This window comes from Episyrphus balteatus, chromosome 3 (genome assembly GCF_945859705.1).
Source record: "Episyrphus balteatus chromosome 3, idEpiBalt1.1, whole genome shotgun sequence".
Classification (NCBI taxonomy): Eukaryota; Metazoa; Arthropoda; class Insecta; order Diptera; family Syrphidae; genus Episyrphus; species Episyrphus balteatus.
This window is the reverse complement of record NC_079136.1, coordinates 98,620,061-98,639,158: the sequence shown is the minus strand read 5'-3', so window position 1 is coordinate 98,639,158 and position 19,098 is coordinate 98,620,061. Positions and strand designations below refer to the sequence as shown.

The following is a 19,098-nucleotide window of genomic DNA, read 5'->3' as shown; positions in this document are numbered from 1 at the left end:
TTAAGTCTAAATAAGCTCAGTATGCTTATTCAAACAAAATACCCACGCCGATTTTAAATAACCTACATAATATCATTGTGTCCTAAAATAAATCTTCGTTATCTTCAATTAAAACTGGTTGCATAAATAACCCCAAACACAAAAACACACCTTCTTTAAAATCGATTAACCAGTGGCAAAGATGCGAATCTGATAAAAGCAACATTAAGATACGACCTAGATAAATCAAAAGCTGTTACATTATCTACCGACGACATTCTATATAGCTACTCCTCCTCCTTTACTATACTTTTCTATTAAAATTGATATTCTTATAGAGTAATCTTCTGCTAACCATTATTGTCCACCTTCAAAAATTTCCTCTCAATATGCCGCTTATACTCTATTATCTAGCTAGACAATCAAACGATGATAAACTATTTACCATCGATATTTCAATTAATTCTGGCCGCCCTTCCATGTATGTGAAGCTAAAATCCTTCTACGCGGTAAAAGTTTGAAAATACACAGAAAAAAAAAAAAAACTTCCATGCATAAGTGAATAAGTCATTCAATGTCCTCGGGCCTGGGGTACAGAGCTGCTGACGTGTTCCAAACAAGAAAATCCAATTTAAATTCCATAAATTAAAGTGCAATTGCTCGTGTTAGATATAGGTACTATGTACGGATACATTTAATAAATGGGGTGGGAGAGTAAGACGGTCTGGAATATAGTCCCGGCCCCGACAATGCACAAAAAAGTCTTCAACATCCTCCTCTCAAAAGATCTTGAGACTTGAACTCGAAATATACATTTTCTATTTGAAATACCACAAAAACCATGATACACAACGAATGAAATGCAGACAGAGTCGATTTTCCAATCCATAGACTCGACGAGAGGCTGAAGAGAGTGCATTCATCTCTTATGGTATCAGATAAAGATTGCGTGCACACCTGCTGTCCAATGGTCTATTGAATTCATGCGAATTTCTTGCGCAAAGTCCCGGACTTATTAATTGTCCGGAGAATGAATTGTCTATTCTTACATCCGTCGTTCTTTGGCCATGTGTGGGAGAATGGTACATTTACTACTGGCGCTGGGCTGGAGTATGCTTGCGTTCTGGTGCATGTTCAATGGCAACTCCTCCTCACTTTCGCTGCACGTTGCTGTCGTCGCGCTGCTTTGTTACGTATGAACAGACAAGAGCATCATGATATCCGATCTGGTGTTCTTATGTAGCCATAGTCTCTTCGTCTTCATCCATCGGGCGTAATTTAGAGGCTTTCCTCACACTTTCGTCGCGTTCTTTACACCATCCATTGGTATCAATGATGCTGGCTGTTGGCTGGGTTTATCCCTGATTTATTTTTGGTATCACAATCACACTGCGAGGTAATTATGTTACTTGGGCAATCGATATTGGAACATGGCTTTTGGCGCGTTCTTCTGTCATTTTCATCTTTTTTGGCACACGAACGAAAAATAAATCCCATCTTGGCAGAAGGGCATAACGACGACGCCCGCCATCTACATGTAAGATTTTATATAGGCTAGAGAATGAAGGCGGTATTATGTATGTATATGTATGTATGACTTGTCAGTTCAAGCAGTACGACTGATGACTTTGCTTGTTGGACTCTAATGAAGGTAGTTAAGCGAATCAGCAAGTAGTCCAACTTGGAGGCCGCCAGTTCAATCGTGATTGAGAGAAATCCGCCTGCAAAGGATTGTTTTTCGATTTTTTTCCAAGTCATCCTTATAAAAGGGATTTCTATTTTTATTGCTGTGTTCATAGGGTGAAAAGATTAATCACTTAGTTACAGAAACATGCAACACTTGAAATGGTATCCCATCATTCAAAATAAATGCTTAAAAGGAAAAAAAAACAGAGCACTTAAATGGACTAGATGAATTTAATATTGAATTCAAAAAGGCAATCGTTTGAGATGTTGGTTTTGAAGTTAAGACTTGTTATCACTTTTTCAAAATAATAAAAAAATCACATAACCAAGATGTGTTTATTTTCTTTTTTCATACTTTTTAGGGGGTGCTTTTAGAGTAGTCGAGTTTAAGTTTTTGAACTTAAAATAGGTATATGCAGAGCCGCTTTAAATTTAATTTATTTTACTCTATGATTTTTGCCTCTAGAGGGCGCCATATTCAATTTGGTGTCGAGTTGAATAACCTTGGCCTTCTCATAGTGAAATCGAAGCTTAGGACTGTTTGATTTTTATTTTTCTAACTTTTTTCTGACTCTGACTGTAAATACTTGTCACTTTTTAGTTTAAGGGTTTTGACTTATGAGTACAAGTCTCAATACACTCATACTATTTATAGTCAACAAGCATCAAAACACAGTGCCATTTTTTGGAATTTGTGATTGATAAAGTTGAAAGCGCCACCGGTTCTCAAAATTTGAATTAATACTTACATAAACAAGTGTCACTTTTTAATTTAAGGGTTTTGACTTATGAGTACAAGTCTCAATACACTCTTACTATTTATAGTCAACAAGCATCAAAACACAGTGCCATTTTTTGGAGTTTGTGATTGATAAAGTTGAAAGCGCCACCGGTTTTCAAAATTTGAATTAATACTTACATAAACAAGTGTCACTTTTTAGTTTAAGGGTTTTGACTTATGAGTACAAGTCTCAATACACTCATACTATTTATAGTCAACAAGCATCAAAACACAGTGCCATTTTTTGGAATTTGTGATTGATAAAGTTGAAAGCGCCACCGGTTTTCAAAATTTGAATTAATACTTACATAAACAAGTGTCCCGTTGCTTGTAAAAATGTCATCATCAATGACAGCCAAATTGAAAACTATGTGTCACTGGGGTCGTTATTTGAGGATTAATTCTCAGTTGGACGACTTTTGCGTCACACTGAAGCTTCCAATCCCCAATTATACGTCAATCAATTATTTAACTCAATAAGTTGATTGCTTGGTTTGGGATATTTCAAAGACCCATCTAGTTTGAACCAGATCTGCTGATCTCTTCATGATACTGGATAGTTTATTTCCTACATAGTATAACAGTTTTGCTGCTCCAAATGAAGATGACATTAGGTTGTTCCTGTACACAATTCTATTTCGTTCTATACATATGTAGGAGAGAGACAGACTGTGCATCTAAAAAATATCTAACGCCATAGACTAATAAAATTAATTATAACACAAGAGATCTTGTAATGAGAAATGCATTCGAGCACAAAAGAAGAAATATGATGAATTGATTATAACAGTGCTTAAAGTGAAGTCATCATTTTTATATGAATCCACTGACCAGTGTTTTATATCAGTCACCACATCTTTTCAATATTAAGCCTATTTGGTCACGGAACGAAAAAGTTTACGAACACAAAACTGACAATGACAGCTAGTTTCAAATCTGTCAATTTAAATATGGGTTAAATATACAAATACACCCAGATTCAGTGAATCATTTAAACAGTCCCACCATCTGCCCATATTTTCCTCGTAAAGAAAAACCCTTATCTACCAAACTTGACCACAAAGTGATTGATAATTAAAAAAATGCACATCATCCAAAAACTAGGTCAGTTCGCAATAATTTATCTACGTCATCCAAAGTCAAAACAATACCACAAAGTGTCACAAAAAGTCAATTGATTTGTCACAAACAAAGAAGCTATTAAAAAACCTACATCCTCTACAATACAATATCCCAAAAAAATAATCAATTTAACTTAATTTAATTCGCATCATCAAATTAATATCACATGCTCAATGTCAAACAAAACGTTTATTGAACTCCATTCACATTCTCTGATTTGTGTGTCAGTCATCAGTAAATTTTCTTATATAACAGTGTGATGACTGATGATCAAACCATTTAAAACCACCTACCATCACCATATTGACAAAAAACCAACAAAATTGACAAGTACTTTATCTCTCTGTCCGCAGATAAATTTTAAAATAGAATTCAATTGAATCTTTCTGAATTCTTTTTTGGCGATGACACTTCATATCAATTCGTTAATGTCAAAATAAACTGTCATTTTGTGTATATGACAGTGGAAAGTAATTTCATGTTGTTGTTGTTGATTTTTTTTTTACACAGTCAGTCAATAAGCGCCCTCTTCACTCATTTGTTTATCTGTTATCTGGGTGCAAAATGAAGCAACAAAGCACAAAAACAGAGGCGAATCGAGGTAAATAATAAGCCAGAAAGCCACTGACCTAACCCAACACTGCTTGGGTTGAGTGAGTTGGTGCTGGCTGCTTGCGTTTTTCAACAACAAAATATATAAAAAAAGCACCTAAAAAACGATGGAATAATAATAATATTATTATCATTTTTGTCTTCTTTTTCAAATAGGTAAGGTAGGTTCGTGGCGGTTTGACAACAACTAGAGCATGATAGACTGTTGCACACCTCTGCGCGCCACCATCACGTTCTCATCCCTAATTGTCAGTTGACAGAGCTAATAACAACGAGTGTGCAATCGCGACGACACGCTTATGTCATCGAATTTTTTTTCTACTCTCTCTACCTATTCTATCTGTTATCGATTGTGTTTTAGTGACAAATGTTGTTGGCGAGGTTGTTTCTTTTTTTTTTGCAGTAGGGGGCGCGATTGATAGGTAAAGACGGTGTATTTATATGGCAAGGGAATACAAAATTTTATTGAATGAAATCAATGCGTTTTGAATTCGGTGTGTGGTCTTGTATAGAAAACAGAATAGCAACAACAAAAAATGGCAACTGATTGTCAGTTTTATTCGGTACATGATATGATGAGATGATGTACATAATCAGACTGGCGCCGACAATGTGTCGCAGCTGATTAGAAAGAAGAGTAAAATATCGTAATAAGAATCGAAACAATTGTTTCAATTATAGACGAACCAATAAACAGACACAGCCAGCCCGCCGATATAATGTTGCTTGTGGGAAAATTATTTGTTTTTGGTTTTATTGGTGGAAATTGGTTTGATGAAACTTACAGTCAGTGCCATTTCCCGTTGCACTGCACCAACAAATCTGTAGGTATATGATGTACACACGGTTTGCTCTATTATAAAATGTGTGATTGTGTGGTCAAATGGTTGTCACATTTTGCTACCGTTTGGCGCCAGCTTTGTTCTTTGTGGTTACAACAAACGAAATAAATATATTTGAAGGAAAATAAATAAAAAAAAGAAGAAATAAAATAAAATTGATTGCAATTAGGTTGGCGAGGTTGTAAAGTGCTATCTAATTTCGATTTGTTTTAAATACGTATATTTTTAGAAACAATCACGATGTGGTTAGATTCGGTGTTAAGTTATGTCGATGTTGTCTTTTTTAGGTGTAGGGCTTCTGTGGGTTTATTTGGCGCCAGGGTGTGAAGAAATAAACCATATTTTTCTTTACCTATTCCGAGGTCTTTTTTTTCAATTGGTTTGTTAAGCAATTATAGTATTTAAATCTAGGGAGGCATAAGAGCATGTTCCTATTTAAAAGTATAGTCACCCGATGTTATAATAATAATGTTCCGGTAGATGTTTACAAAATTGACCACAAAAACAATCATATACTTAGATAATGTTTTTGGTGTTGTATCAATTATCAATCAGCTAATGCCGACAAAATAGGTTTATAACTTGCTAGAAACATGCTAGTTAAATGCACTGGCAAAAATACATGACATCAGGAATGAGTGTTTTCATGTAACGGAGATCTACAGTATTTCCTACAAAGTATAACAGTTTTCAACTTCTATATAAAACACATTTTGAATTGAAATCTTACCCTTATTAAAGAAAGAAGGAATTTAGATTGATTATTCTGTTATACTGTTATACAAAAGAGTTAACGAGCATACATTTAACTCTGAATATAAGAAAAAATGGGTAAATAGACTGATTATGACACTTCTTCAGTTCTAGGTTGCTTTATACTTCCATTGTCAAATGGATCACCAGATCAGTGATTGTTCAGTTCAGTTCAGGTCCACCAATCCAAAAATGAAACCTCTTGAATCGAAAATTTCTATCATCTACTACATGAGGAAGGCCTAGGAGTAGTAGCACAAAGTGAAATCCCTGTATTAATTCTGTTATACTGTTATACAGGCGAATTTATGAGCACCTTTTAATGATCTTTAAGTACCAATAGATAGGTAATGCTAATAGGCATGTTTTGATATGAATCTCCTGTCCAACAAATTATCGAGATCAGTTGAAAAAAAAAACATGGGTTCAGTTAAATTCCTTCATCAAAAAATTAAATCCTTTCAAAAGGGTTATTGCAATTATCTGCAAAACTCTTGTAGTTCCAACCAACTAGCTTAACCGAACCAAGTTCGATTTAGAAAGTCTTCCGAACTGTGTATCGTGTGAATGTCCCAAGTCGTTTTCTAGAATATCTCCTAGAATTTTATCAGTGTAACCTTAGGCTTGGAAAGAAAACCATCAAATAATAATGTCCGGTAGATCCTGAAAAAAATCCATTAAAAAAGTAACGACACACGTCATTTTATTAAATGATTTCAAAGCTGTTTTTGACAGCGCAAGTAGAATATTGGTGAACTAGCTTTTTTCTGCCAAACTGATAAGTCTTGTCCCTACGACGGACGGTCAAAATTGAAAAGTATTCTACCGATATTGCGCTACAATAATTCAAGGTCAAGAACATTCAACGATTCTGACAAAGATTCACACGTGATGGGACCCATTAAGCGACCAGTGACTGATACTCTTACCATCAAGGAAAAACAGATTGCTGTTTATTGCAAAACCAAATTAATTTATTGACATTTTCTTAAAATCGAACCCACAAAAAAAAAAGGTTATCCTCTGTATCCATGTAAGCTTATACGAAAATATGAGGCATTCTTCACACTCCATCAGCTGATTTATGTTCTGGATGCAACTGGGAGTGCCTCAGCTTAATAGGTAAAGTTTAAGAAAACACAATGACTCAATTACTGATTAAAACAGTTTTGACTATGAGAAACTTCGAAGCCTAACCTTGAAATAATAATTTAAAAACTGTCAGCACCGTCATCAAGTTGATACAAATCAGACACCATACAAAACTGATGTTTTAATAAAAGTGAGCTATTCGTGTGTCGAAAAGGTACAAATACCCAAATAACTGGTTTGATATTTATGGAAAAAAGTATTGAACAGAAAAATATAAACAAACTTACAATTAAAGTTTCTTTAAACTAAATTATCTATTAAAAAAAAAAAACTAGAAATAATTACTCTTTTTCTTTTGCCTTTAACAAAAAGGTACCCTCGTCTAATTAGTTTTGATCGCTCACTTAAGTGGATCTTCCCTTTAACCAAATAGGTCGTCTTTCATTCCATTTTGTGTTTGTTTTCATTTAGAGCTCTCTATTACAAGAGGTAGTCTCTCTCTCTACATAATCAAAGCCCAATCACATATTTCATGATATAATTTTGTATATTTTCTCCCTCACCATCTCAAGAGTAACAACAACTTAATCGAATAACGGCGGATAAAAATAATAAACTATCTTCATGGTAGATCCGGTCAATCATGACTTTGACTACCGTGTGTGTTGTGCATACGCACTAAGTTTTTTCATGATTTAAATAAAAAATAAATAAACAAATAATTAACCAACAAGCGTGCCCCAAGGATATACACTCCCTGCTCGTTCGAAAAAATACTCGTGCGCAAGTTGCACTATAAATCAAGAGGACCAACCGCCGGGCTCGGCTAGAAAGATGAATCTCTTTTAAATTGAATCTCTTGCTTAATTTACACTACAGAGCTCTGAGATGAGGTCCTACTATATACACGTTATAACTTTATTTTTTGTATATTCTTTGTACGCGGAAGAGGTAGAACAACTTGCCTATTAATAGGTTTTTTTTTTTCCTTGTGGCCATGCATACCGCTTTCAAAAGACACAACATTTATTGCAACAAATCAACATTCAACAAATTCAATCAATAATCAATTCAATTAGACGAAGAGGAGGCGATATTCTGTTCTCTAGGCTGTACGGCGGAGTACGACTTCTATCGTATGGGGAAGCCTAATGGTCGCATCGGAATTTGCTACAAGACCCTGCAATTCATCAAATTTCCACCCCAAGAGTGCGCGCAAGCGAGCAACGCGCGTGTTAAACTAAGCACGTTGAAGCAGTTGCAGCAGCAGTTGCGGTGGTGGCGGTGGCGTTCGAAAGTGTCTGACTGTCTAAGCAAAACAGTCAGCCCTGACCAACTCAGCAGAACCCATCCGGGGAGTTATTAATAATTGAAGATGATGTGTCTTCGATAGATGTTTGTTTCTATGATTTATTGAAGAAGAGGCTCTTTGGCTAGTAGTTGATGGCCTGCCCCATGAAGCAAGCTGCAGAAGCATGAAATTGTGTGTATAACTTATACATATGTATTGTGAAGTTAATGACCTTCAGTATCATCGACTCTGTTATTGTTTTATTTTTGTTTAAACTTTTGCCTTCATATGCAAACGTCATTGATTTATGAATTGATTTGAAAATTGAATAACAGACAATTTATTTTGACACGCATTTGAAGTGGAGTTACTTCCTGGATGTTTTTGAAAGATGAACATTCGTGGAACGCATTTCCTTGATTATAATTTTTATATGGGAATTGAAGTGTGTACTTGTGACTGTTTTATGAGCAATTTTTTTAATTAAATACTTATTACTTCGTTACACAGAGAAAAATAGACCACATAAAATAGAACAAAAACAATAAGATTTCTCTATGGTTTTCATCCAAGAAGGAAACCTTATTAAAACAATCGGGTTTTCCTTATTGTTTTAAAATCTGCAAAAAAATAAAAAAAACGTTGACCAGGCTGGGAATCGAACTGGAGACTTCAAATCATTAGTCGCACACCTTACCACCTGAACCAACCTGCCATGAAAATATTGATCGCGATTTTTGTTCAAGTGCTAACTTGCAAAAAAAAATCAACTTTTCAGTCAAATTTTAATAAGATTTTCTCTATAAAAATAATAAGAAATCTCCTTAAAAAAACCTTATTAATCGTTGATTTTAATAAGATTTCCTTATGAAATGTATGGACGGTAAAACAATATGGCAATCTGTTAGTTTTTAGCGGGTCATATTTTTCTCTGTGTAAGTTTTGACAGTATCAAGGGGTTTGGGTCAAGATCCTAAAATGGACAGATGAGAATACCCAAAATATTGAAGTTACAAAACCGATATGTACTCCCAAAAACCCGAAATTTCAAAAATACAAATTCCTCAAAAATCGATAACTCAGAAAAAAAAAACTAATAGCCTATAGATTCTCGAAAATCTAAACTGATACATTTTGGATTTAGCATTTTAGTCATTTTGGGTTTTAAAAAATAAAAATTTCGAGATTTTATGTCCCCAGAATTTGGATTTCGTTCTTCTTTCTTTCTTTTACTTCTGGAATAACTTTTCTTATTTATATTTTCATGTCGTAAAGGTTCCTTTGCTTAAATAACAAGTGAAGTTTTGCACGCTTCCCAAACTGACCGAAAGTACCTCGACTTGGAAAACCTTTTAATTGAATAAAAAAAAATCATTCTTAACCCAAAAAAAAAACAAGAAATGTACAACAAAACAAAAATGAAAACCTCAACTCAACACATCATGATTACAAAAAAAAACAATCAACATAAGATTTCTCTTTATATACGTGTGGTTAAGCTTCAATTTTTGGTTTTATTTTTAGAAAGGGTCTCTCTCATTCATCGAAACCCCAAATAATAAAAAATAAATTAACCAAAACACCATCATTGAAGAGGCCTTGCCAATGCTTTTAACCTTAATTATTGCTCCAGTTTCTCTTTGTGTGCTAAAAGTAGTAGGTTGGTAACGTCAAAACACACAAAAAACCAACAAGTCAGCGAGAGTCTGTGTCTGATTGCGTGACACAAGGTCGGTCGTGTAGCGATCATTTAATATTTAAATTTTACGATAAATCATCGGTTATGGCCACCTACATTTTGTGACTTTTCAACAAGGTGTAAAATTCTATATCCAAATATGGTCTCTTCTATGCTAAGTTGTGATGTTGTCTATGCATTTCCAATCGATTGCATCCAGCCACCATCATGGTCAAACCTGGCAAGTTGCAATGGCAAGGCAACCGGCACCAGGTTTTAAATCTATACAGAGTCGCTCTTAAATATCCAATTAGTTCAACGATCAATCTGGTGAATTCATCCAGACGACAAGAATGATACATGAATTCGACCTTGTACAGCCGGGAGCTGTATTTTGTTTCCGATGATAGGCGAGCGTTCAATTTGGCGCCTTGCCGTGTAAATCTCTCACCAAAGAGCACACGATTATCTGTCATCAAAATCTGAAAAAACAACACTGTCATGTCCGGCAATGGACGTTGTGTATTGTGTTCACGCCAAGAGGTAACACAGTTCAAATTACCTCGGCGAGAGGATTATCAAAAACAAACTATCGCGATGGTTATTAACGCCATTGGCTATGTTGGCGGTACACGAGGCGAGGCAGGGTATTATATTGTATATTGTGTTTACGACCTTATCAAGTGCTAGCAATCTGATGTTGGTTGTTGTGTTTTTTGATGTTGCTTAGTGCTGGCTATGGCACTCATCATTTCGCTTAGCGGTAAGTGACGAAAGTTGCTCACACGAAAATTACCCAAACGTGTAATATGCAAATGTGTAACAGATTCTTACGGATCTTCGGACTTTTAGTTACTCTGGTTGTTTTGTTTTTTTTTTTTATAAATCAAATTAAACAAAAGGCAGGTTAAAATTGCCCGCCTCAAGCCCAGACACACATTACTTACCAGATTCACCAGCTTAGAACAGTGAAAGTAAATGTGCGAAGAACTTATTTTATTTTTGGCCCAATTAATTTAAATCTGATTATGTTGGCACCACTGTATTATATCCAGCGCCATCACTACCACCAGCAACAACTCACTCATCGTCACCGTGCCAGTTCAATCACACCGTTTTTAAAAGCTATATGGACTGGGCAAATTGGAGGCCATGTTCATTGCACCGCTATTCGTGGGGAAACAAAAAAAAAAAATGTGAGTGCAAGTGTATAGTTTGTGCGATTTGTCACTGCACCGTGTCGTCGTCGTCGACGACGAAGACGATTGTTGAACTTTGGCACACAGCCTATGGCATTTCCGACACAGAAACAGCAAAATAGCATGTGAGTGCGTATTAGAGCGGAACTAAGGAAAAATGATGGTGTTTAATTTTGTAGGTTAGGTTGCTTCGCATCATCGATTTAACATTATTATAAAATTTTATAAGTTTGTAAGCAGATTGAGTACCTACTTATATGGGATGGATATTTTGTTCATATACATAGTTTGTTAGGTAATGAGAGACATTTTGTGCGTGGTATTCCAATCGATATTTTAGAATATAGACTTTGTTGTTTTGTGGAAATAAGCAAAAAGTATTACAAATTAAAGGCTGTTGTGTTTCTTTTGGATGGAAAAATACCAACATAATTGCTAGAAGAAAAAACAGTAATTAATGCATTCCCAATTCAAAGTTTTTTTTCCGGTTTGTTTTTGTGAAATTTCTTCCAGGTTGTCCCATTTCTTATTCTAGATTATTGGTAGTACTAAATTTCTACTCATGAGTACTGTATCACATCCAAAGGAAAACAGCTTTTGAAGTTATACTTGTTTTCCGGTGTTTGTATCACAGTGAAAATTTACTTTTTGACAATACTCAAAATGACATTTGCTTTAATAAACTAAGCCATCTAATTATTTTTCTGTGAACCTTCTTGATTTTAAAAGGCATGTTCATCAAGAAAGAAAAAAGTTTTGATAAAAGTGAAGTCTTTTTGGTACTCCCTTTGATTATCATAAAAGATATTTGCATCTCACGTTTTGTTAAGGAAAGAAGGAGATATTTTAACAGTTTAAGTGTTATATAGAGATTAGTGGCTTAGTTTAGAACATGAACATAGATAAATTATTACCAGTAATCCGAATCTAGTTTTCATCACTGACAGTGGATACTGGATTCTCTACAAAATATAACACTTTTGTTCCTCCAATTGAAGCGAAAACTGTGCTAAGTTTTATCTCGCTCTATACAGAGGAAAGATAGAGACAGAATGTACTTCTAAAAAAACTTTTAATGTCATAGACAAATAACACAAAAGATAATGTACTGAGAAATGCACCCGAGCACAGTTCTACCTAACTTCTCTCAAAAGTAGAAATGAGATTCACTGATTATAACAGTGCTTCAATTGTTGTCAAAATTTCCATTCCAGTGTTTTATAGAGGTCAGTGGTAGTCACCAGATTTGCACCAAACTGCGAAAATGGGTTGATATTTTGTTGACAAAGCGTATTTCGGTATACGTTTTTCTATGGCTAACACTGACTGCTGTGCACATTCTTATGAAAGCTCAATATGATTTCATTCCTTCTATTGAATTTGTAAGTACGGTGTTGTGTGTGATGATGTTACGATTGAGAGTTCAGTACACGAAACTTTTAAACAATTTATACTGTTATACTATTGGGCTGTTATAAAACATAATTTCCGAGGAAATATTTTGCATCAAAGTCTATGATTCATCTGTTATACTGTTATACAAAAAATTGTACCCATGCAAAATGGCATCTATTTCTATTCATAATATACAATAGGTAATGTTAGACAGATATTAAAAATTCTAAGGAGTAATTAAAAATAGATTTAAAATTAGCATTTTTATTCAAAATTTTTCGTTAGGGCCAGATCAATATGATAATGTTACTGAAAATTAACCGAATAAAGCGACTCATTGTGTACTGTGAATCAGTCAAAAGGATTTTTGAACATTTTGTCTAAACAACTTAATTTAATTTTTATTTACATTATAAGATCATTATCATAAACTTTGATTACTTTTATGTGATTTTAATCTTAATTCAAACAAAGCTTGATAAATTCTCAAAACATCAATATTCCAACTGGTTCTGAAAAGAAAACAAAAAATCAAAATAATTCAATATACGAGTATGCCGAGTCGTTTACTTTTTTTTATGTTTTAAATGCAAATACAAACAATTTATAAACAAATCATCAGACTAAATATCAATTTTGAAAAATATTTATTTGCACTTATGCGCTTAACAACCTTGACACACAAGATGATTCGTAATCGCCTCTTATAATCTGTTTTAATAGTGTGTATATTCATTTCTTCGAGGATGGACGCACATTGGATTGTGGGTAACATCTCATAATCATTAGTGATAAAATCGCACATTGAACGAAGAGGTATGAAATGAATGTAGGTAAGGCGCCAGTTGTTGTTGTGCCGGGCAGGTAGGTAAGGTAGGTACAAGAGGTGCTCCTTCATGTTTACTATTCACACTTGTAGCGCATATTATATTGTTGGTTATGATATCTCTTACATTGTATCTACTATTTGTACACCCTGAAGTACCCTCTTCTTCAATAAATGTTTAGTAGTATTTTTTTTTTGCTGAATAGTACTGCAAAAGGTAAGCAACCATATCCACTTCGTGTAAACATACTTCTGGAAATACCATAAGTAGGTAACTTCTTGCACGCACAAAAGGTGTTTTGTAGGTTTATGTTTTTGCTTGCTTCTTCTGTGTTTTGTTTTTTAAATCTTCAAGTGGAAACAGGAGAAGACAAAAAATGTTTCACCCGAAGGCTATTTATTTGTGTATAATAGATTCATTGTTCAGATTTTAATTTATAAATATTTAACTTCTTTTTGTATGTTTGTTTTCACTTTTCTTTGGACACATTGAGAATAATATATTGTAAACAAATATAAAGCCATTCGGAAGTTAGAGTTTTTTCTGTCACTCATGACACATTGAGATGGAGATGAATATCTGATACCTACCTTAAACTAGAAGCTTTATATAGTTTTGTAGACTTTTTATTTATAACTCACTGAAGAACACATGTTTTACGAAGAATTTGAAATTCAAAAAGTTTTTCCCGCTCAAATAGTCAAATACATTGGGAATATAAAAGGGAACGACTTTTTTGGAATATCATTAATATTTCCTTTTTTGGACTATTTGTGTTGACATCTTTATATTGACGTTAAGAAAATATTAAGTTTCTTTTTCGTTTCTTACAACACCTCGTTTGTTAAAGTTATGTTCCTACATATATTTATGAGCTTTGGAAACTTTATTAGACTCGGTGGGCACTTGCGTTCGATGAGGTAGAGGTTTGATTTTTACTACATTTCCGATGACGCTGCGGCAATCTCCTATAAAATGAAATTCTTGTGCGTTGACAGAGAGGTGTCGTAGGAAGATACCAAAGCGTAATCCCCCATTGTGTTGTACATACTCAATCTAACTCTGAAAGCTTTAGAAATCAAACTACTGCTTCATCGAGCGCATTCAGCTGCCTGCTCCCAAAAATGAAATGTGTTTAAAGAGCGCAATCTAAAGAATCCGTCACGTGCGTTACGTGGAAGTTTTCAACTAACAGCCCGATAAAATGCATACGTTCTTATGATAGCCAGCCCCTATGCGATGGATCAGATGGACGCGACGGAAAAAGTAGCTGAACTTTCAACTTTTCAATCCGTCAGATCCGTTGACATCAGTTGTCAAAAAAAAAAACATCAGTTCGATTTTTTTTTCTAAGTAGACACCGGGGAATGTCAGAACTTAGAACTGTGTTTTTTTCTGCTCCGATCTTATAAATTGTGAACTTTCATTGTTCGTTGAAGAAATTGTTATAAAAGTAACATTTCTGAATTCAATAAGATATCTGAATTCTGTTGTAGGGTTCAACTGAAAACAATCCAAGCAAATGAGGAGCAAGAACCTTCGCTAGATCCAGTTGTGCATTTTATTTAATTAAAAAAAAAGATCAACGTTAATAGTTAAAAATTATTTACATCAGAAAAAGTCAGATCTTAGTGCACATCAGAACTAAATGCACTTTCAGCGAAAAAGAATCGAACAAACCTGGAAATTAGAAGAAGTGAGCTGTCAAAAAGCAACATCGATGGATTGATAGCCGCAAAGCACTCGACGGATTCTATGGGTTGAGTCCTTAAGTTTTTTCAGCCGCGCTATTTGTACTAGTTAGCACGCAAGAAGAATTTCTTGTGATCACAGGAATCTGGCACTTACTCGGAAAAAACCGCTTAATTTTAGGTGATCTTTTTCTCTGTGTGAGACTGGCTGAATCCATTTATTTTACTTACAAAATCTTTGAAGCTTAGACCCTCTTACAATGGATAGAAAAATGACAAGCAAGAACACTATGAAAATTTCCTCAATTTGTCATTCGTATATATACAACCAAAGAAAATTTTGTTTCTTCTAACTCTCCAACATGACCTTATAAATTATAACGAACTCACCATTCCTTTAAATATTGTCAATTTTAAGTCGATTTGTTAATATAAATTTGTCCTTTCTCTTCTGTCATCTTGCACTCCAGTAATCCTCATTCTGACCGTATAAAGAACCACATAAGACGCCATGCCAAAAAATCTAAATTTCCTCTCTATATTTGTCGTATATGCAGATAATCAAAAATATTCACCATACCACGCGTTACATGTCAACTCAATAAGTCAGTAATGTCCCTGATTTCTTTAACTTCTCCAAATGGAATCCTACTTGTCATGTCATATCTCTGCAATTAAATACTTAATCCCCCCTCTTTTAATTTTCCATATCAAAAATGTTGCATCTTAAAAATGAAAAGAAAAAAAAAAAACACCTTACAAGATAAATATTCTCCTTAGACTTGTGGTAGCATATGGTTGGGTTACCCATTTAAGATGAGTCTATATATCGCCGCCGCGCACTAAGCCAGCCAACCGACCAACGACCGTTCGTTGTGATGTGATGGGATTTTGCACAAACGATTAATGAATTGCGTTTGGCGTTTTGCACTCGATAAAGTTACCCAGAACTAGTGCAAGAAAAATATGCAACACACTCACACAACAAAATTGTCTCACATATCAATGTGTACACGCTTTCACTTGATGACAATCAAAATTTACAATCCTCTAAGTGAAAGTGACATTAGGCTTAAGTCTTAAACATTGATTTCACTATAAATTGTCGTTTGTTCATAGTTCCTGTAAAACATTTTATTTTTTTGTGTTGGTTTTATAACATAACAAAAAATGACGTTTAAGTAAAATGGCGACACTGTCAAATTCCATAAACAACGCTGTGTGTCATGCTAAAATGGCAATAAAGTCCTGCCATATAGGGACGGAAAAGTTTGTTTATCACCTAGTTTTCTCTCTTTGTGTATAGCATTAATTAAGGGACTATTCATATTGTTGCAATTTAGTGAACTTGTTTAAATGCAAATGTCATTTCGTTTAAATGAGATTTTGACAGTTCAGAAGTCACTTCAATTAAAATTACACGGTGTTACAAAAATGAGGTTTTAAAATATACGCAGGCGGAGACCTATCAGGTTTTGTAGAGCTAGTCGCACTGAATACGAAACGGTATTTGAAAATCCCCTAACACCCCCAAAATCTGGAGTTACGGGCAAAAAACGGTTTTTTGGACCTTCACCCATTGAAAAAATTCTAGCTTCGACAATTTTTTACCCATTTTCGATTTTTTTACAGTTTCTGATAGAAGATAAATGTACCTTTTTAACAATATATAAAACATTTAACTCGGTTGAACCACTTAGAATTTATAAGCTGTCAAAGTTCAAAAATTCAATTTTTTTTGTCATTTGCCCAACTTCGGCATCAAGTTATAGTACATGTTTTCAAAACAACATGCTATTTAAAAAATATATTCTAAGACTATATCTATTTCCCAATTAATCGAGGTATTTTTTATGAAAATCACTTCAAAAATGGCTTAGAAAAAAATTTTTTTCGATTTCAACCCAGATACAGAAATTCGAACTTTTAGGTATAGAACAAAAATGTTGTTTCGGCACGTAGTAGGATAACTTGGGCGCCAGGATTTGATAACGGGTTTTTGTAGAGGAGTTCAATACAAACATTTTTTTCTTTGGGAGGGGGGTCTATCTCTCCCCGTTTAGGTGGGAGGGGCATTTTTCTAAAAAAAAAATTATCAAAATAAAAAAAATTATTAAAAAACAACGGCAACACTTGCAGTAATAAATGATACCATTTCCGAAAGGCAAAATTGTACATTTGATTCTAATTTTTAAATCAATATAATATAACCAATAGTTTTTGAAATAATCGATTTCAAAGTTAAAAATAGGCGAAAAAAAAAATTTTTAAACTCATTTTATACTATTTTTGTCCAGACTGTGAATTTTAGTAAAAAACTCACTCACACAGAAAACTGCCTCAATTGATTCCTTATCGAACCGTGAAAACTATATGTTTCTATGTCTTCTAGTTTTTGAGAAAATTGAAAAATTATTTTATCAGATTTTTCTTTTTTCAAAATATTTTTTGTTTTTATTTTTCAATTTTCTCAAAAACTAGAAGACATAGAAACATATAGTTTTCACGGTTCGATAAGGAATCAATTGAGGCAGTTTTCTGTGTGAGTGAGTTTTTTACTAAAATTCACAGTCTGGACAAAAATAGTATAAAATGAGTTTAAAAATTTTTTTTTTCGCCTATTTTTAACTCTGAAATCGATTATTTCAAAAACCATTGGTTATATTATATTGATTTAAAAATTACAATCAAATGTACAATTTTGCCTTTCGGAAATGGTATCATTTTTTACTGCAAGTGTTGCCGTTGTTTTTTAATAATTTTTTTTATTTTGATAATTTTTTTTTTAGAAAAATGCCCCTCCCACCTAAACGGGGAGAGATAGACCCCCCTCCCAAAGAAAAAAATGTTTGTATTGAACTCCTCTACAAAAACCCGTTATCAAATCCTGGCGCCCAAGTTATCCTACTACGTGCCGAAACAACATTTTTGTTCTATACCTAAAAGTTCGAATTTCTGTATCTGGGTTGAAATCGAAAAAAATTTTTTTCTAAGCCATTTTTGAAGTGATTTTCATAAAAAATACCTCGATTAATTGGGAAATAGATATAGTCTTAGAATATATTTTTTAAATAGCATGTTGTTTTGAAAACATGTACTATAACTTGATGCCGAAGTTGAGCAAATGACAAAAAAAATTGAATTTTTGAACTTTGACAGCTTATAAATTCTAAGTGGTTCAACCGAGTTAAATGTTTTATATATTGTTAAAAAGGTACATTTATCTTCTATCAGAAACTGTAAAAAAATCGAAAATGGGTAAAAAATTGTCGAAGCTAGAATTTTTTCAATGGGTGAAGGTCTAAAAAACCGTTTTTTGCCCGTAACTTCAGATTTTGGGGGTGTTAGGGGATTTTCAAATACCGTTTCGTATTCAGTGCGACTAGCTCTACAAAACCTGATAGGTCTCCGCCCGCGTATTTTTTGAGTGTTACACCGTGTTATCGCTGTTTTGGACAGCTACTTCCTTTGCCAATCTTTTATATCCCATTAAATATAAAGGTCCAACAGTGCATTTCATTTTCGAGTCAACAAGTTTAAACAAATATTAAATAATCCCCCTTATCAATTATTGTAAATATTTATTTGCTACTCTTTTCTTATTGGTGATTAATGACACTGACACTTGCACCCTGAATGTGATCCCACAACACCTAATAAATCAGTCAGAAGACACAGTTTCAGCGCCACTACACTGAGTTGTTGTGTGCATAATGTGCCATTGTGACAGAGAGCATCATCTGCAATTTGTATCGTTTCGATGTTTTTTTTTTCTGACAGCCGCTAATCGCATCCCATACTTAAAATACACAAAATAAAAAAAAAAAAAAAAAATAAGAATAACAAACTCGTATCTCTGATACATTGTCCCAGCAGAAAAAAAAATACACGACACTTTTTTTTTTCATATGAAACAAACTTTAGTATAAAGTATCTTCTAGATGCAAAATACAACACCACAGAGAAATGCCGGCAATACATCGTGAGATGTTCAAAATGAATTCAAGCATTTATTCGGGCGCTGCGCTGGTTTCATCTTCATCTTTATTTATATGGGTGTGAATAGCTAGCTTTCCTTTATACCATCACCTTGTCCCCGACTATGTACACCAAAGTGAAACACGTTCCTCAATTTGGTACAAGGAAATGC

General features: G+C 34.0%; 1 protein-coding gene and 1 long non-coding RNA gene across 9 annotated transcripts in view; one reads left to right on the top strand and one right to left on the bottom strand.

Annotated features, from left to right (window-relative positions):
• Positions 1–19,098, top strand: part of LOC129916933 (probable serine/threonine-protein kinase DDB_G0282963) — a 140,738-nt gene that overhangs the window by 56,952 nt on the left and 64,688 nt on the right. The gene's annotated exons all lie outside the window — the stretch shown is intronic.
• Positions 12,433–19,098, bottom strand: part of LOC129916955 (uncharacterized) — a 90,615-nt gene continuing 83,949 nt past the window's right edge. Inside the window, exons 2-3 of the long non-coding RNA XR_008772569.1 lie at positions 13,032–13,604; positions 12,433–12,942 (exon numbers count right to left, since the gene is read on the bottom strand). This is a non-coding gene — a long non-coding RNA (uncharacterized LOC129916955). The remainder of the gene's footprint in view (positions 12,943–13,031; positions 13,605–19,098) is intronic.